We start from the raw sequence: 3,464 nt of genomic DNA on the forward strand, positions 1-3,464 counted from the left end.
ATATTTTTAAGGAAGTCGTTGAGTTAAATAATCTCCAGTCTGATCAGCATGTTTGAGATATTTCAAGATTAAAAGAGATGAGCACATTTCTTTTTTCTTCCACGAGATACTGCTTTGTGACCTGTCTCAAGATTTATGTATTCCTATAGGAAGTTCTTACAAACAAAATCATTGTGATATGGGCTGTGGGCATAATGACAACCAAGATTTTTTCTGCCTTCAAAAAAAAATAGTGTTTATTAAATGATTAGATACTTTTTAAACCCTTGAGAGATCTTATATTTACTGACCTGTTATGTGCATATCATAGTTTTTAATGAAACAAAGAATTTGCAAGAGTACTAAACAATATAAATTTCTTTCATGTAATTCTAATTCAGGGATACTAAAATGTAGAAGTGAAAAATATCTTTGTTACCACTCACAATGTTTTGTGGACAGACATTGGTTCAGAGGTTTTCCCATGTGCTGCTTGTTCAGATATATGTCTTTTTCCCCAGGATATCATACAAAGCTTTCCAGGTCATCTTCAGGAAAAGTAGCCCTTCTCTTTTGTGCTGTTTTTCATACCTCCCAAATTTCTTCCAGCATCTGTGTTCGGATGTAAGTAACCTCATGATCTGCCCAACTACCAAAGTCAGAAAGAGGGCAACCATTCTTCCATGTTTTAATTCCCAGGGATCCAATTCAGGTTGTCAGGCTGAGTGCCAAACACCTTTACAGCTGGGCCATCCTGACAATCAAAGATATAAATAATTTAAAATTAATCAGTTGTCATATCTAACACTGTAAAGAATAAAAAATGTAATTTGGATAAAGAACTGGACGTTGGTTTCCTGAATAATTCTTAAGAATATAAAGAATTCCTAGACAAATGAAATGCATTCAAAAGTATTGTCTTACAAAACATATTACACAATGAAGAATATAAATTTGTTAATTTCAAATACATAAAAATATGTTTTGAAAGCTATTTATCACAGTTTTATAGTTAAAATATAGAAATAAATGATTATAGTAATTATAGAATTAATTTCTAATTTATTTTTATTTTATGTGTATGAGTGTTATGCCTGCATGCATGTAAGCGTAGGCATGTTGTGAGTGCCTGCAGAGGCCAGAAGACCATGTCAGAGCACTTGGAACTGGAGTTATGGAGTTAGTTGCCAAGCTCTGTGATGAAATTACTAAAGTAATAGTATATTTGTAAATAAACTGAAATAAATATGTATTTATGTAACATAAATTACGAAGCAGGCAGCAAGATAATATGAGGTAAACATTGTACCACAAATATGTGAATTCTCTTTACTTCACCTACCATTCCAGACTCAGCATAACAGATAAATTATAGAAATACGAATTATGAAGATATAACAGAACTCAAGAAAAAATATAATTTTTTCGTGTAACAAAACAGCTGTGAAAAAGAAATCAAAACTGAAACTTTATGTTTAATGTGTCTGGTTCATGCTGAGGAGGGAAAACGAACTTTGTGCTTCATAGGAAATATGAATATGGGATTCATGTTTGAAAACAAGTTTGAGTGAGCTTCTGCCACTTACAAAGATACTCTGAAAGAAGAGAGAGAAAAAAATAGAGAGAGAAGAGCTCCCTCCAAAAGCTGCCTGGGGCTTCAGGTTCAAGGGCAATAGAATTCTACAGAGAGAAGTTGACACAAAATGTACACTTGAAATTAATTGAACCAATTCTTTTACTATATGATACGATTCTCTAGCCTCATCTCTGGGAAGAAATATAAAAAGCTGATTTTAGACTGACAGTTATGGGAGATAATGAGGAGGTAAGGCCAAAACTGAACTGGGTGAAATCTAAAGAACAGAAGGATAAGAAATAGAGGTTTGAGGAAGACAGAGGCTGGACAACAGGATAGAAAGGAGACCTTTTCAGGCAGAAAAGCAGGTTAATGAACATGAAAGGAAGCTTACACTGAGAAAGTCACTTAGTTTAATAATTAAGCAAGAAAATGCAGAAAATGAATTAAAATAAATCATAAGGACCATAAATATATATGTTTGTGATTCTAAAAGAAATATTAAGAAGGTAGCAGTTTTATTGTCTGAATTTGAGTATGCAATTATATAAAATAATCTCATTCATGATTTCCCACTATTAACTTGACACCATCTTCCACAAAGCCTTTCCAAGTGTGTGCCCAAATTATGCCAAAAAAAAGTTTGGCACATGGATAGGATATAAATAAATGATTTATAGCATTATCTATTAAACACATACATACCTCAACAACATCAATATAACAAAAGACACACAAGCTAAATTATCCTTGGAGAATAACTAATATGATGGGATATTTGCAGAGTATTCATTACTGCAATTAAATCCTACAAGTAGGACATTCACAAAAAACAGCAAAATCCAAAGAAAGAATAAAGATTAAAAGAAAGTTGCATAATTATATCTATAAAAATGAAATTATATTAAAATTTGAACCATGCAAAATAAAACTTACATATTACTAATAGAAATGTACCAGGTGACAAAATGGGCAGACACCATGTTCAGAAGTGTGCTTAGCACTGGAAAGGAAAAGGAGAATAGAAATAGGAGAGGGTTACAAAAGTCCTTAATGGTTTTAATGAATAAAAAGTTCTGGAGGCTACAGAGATGGTTCAATGGATAAAGTGTCTTTTTGCCAACGTGACAGCCTGAATTCCGATTCCTAGAACCCACATTACAAACCTCACACAGTAGTACTACTGTTTGTAACTCCAGCTCCTGCCTACTGGATGCTTTTTGGTCCACTAGACAGGTTTAGACAGCAGAGAACAACGGAGACCCTGTCTTAGACAAGGGGGAAGGTAGGAAGCAACAGCCAGAATTGTCACGTGACATCCACATGGCCTAAGTATGAGTCTCTCTCTCTCTCTCTCTCTCTCTCTCTCTCTCTCTCTCTCTCTCTCTATCTCCCCTCTCTTACACACACAGCTACACATATCTCTATCTCTCTCATTTTCCTTCACACATCAATAAAAAGGTTTTGAGACTCTACAACAAATTTTGTTACCAATTTTGTTTTATATATATCTTTCTGTATATGTTCAATATACCAATATCAGATTTTAATAACTGTACAATGTATTTTGCATAAGGATAGTATAAAATTAAACATTGTCATTATTTGTGAGTGTTTATGTATGGCATGTATGTTTATTGACTATTAAAAATTAACATGATTTTTCCATTTATTCAGAGACACAGTGAAGTTTCCAGCAACCTGAAAAATATGCTGAAATAAAATTTAACATAATAATTGAACATCTTTATAACTTTTAAATTAAACATAAAGATTTATTAAGCCAAAATATATAAGGATTTTTAAAACTTTTACCCAACTGACCATTCATTATTTATCAAAAAATTGAAAATTTTAAGGGAAAATTTTAAGGCTGATAAACATACTTGTAGCTTAAGACTCTTATAAT

The sequence above is a fragment of the Nannospalax galili genome, unplaced genomic scaffold (assembly GCF_000622305.1).
Source record: "Nannospalax galili isolate Female #2095 unplaced genomic scaffold, S.galili_v1.0 scaffold189, whole genome shotgun sequence".
In the NCBI taxonomy this organism is placed as follows: domain Eukaryota; kingdom Metazoa; phylum Chordata; class Mammalia; order Rodentia; family Spalacidae; genus Nannospalax; species Nannospalax galili.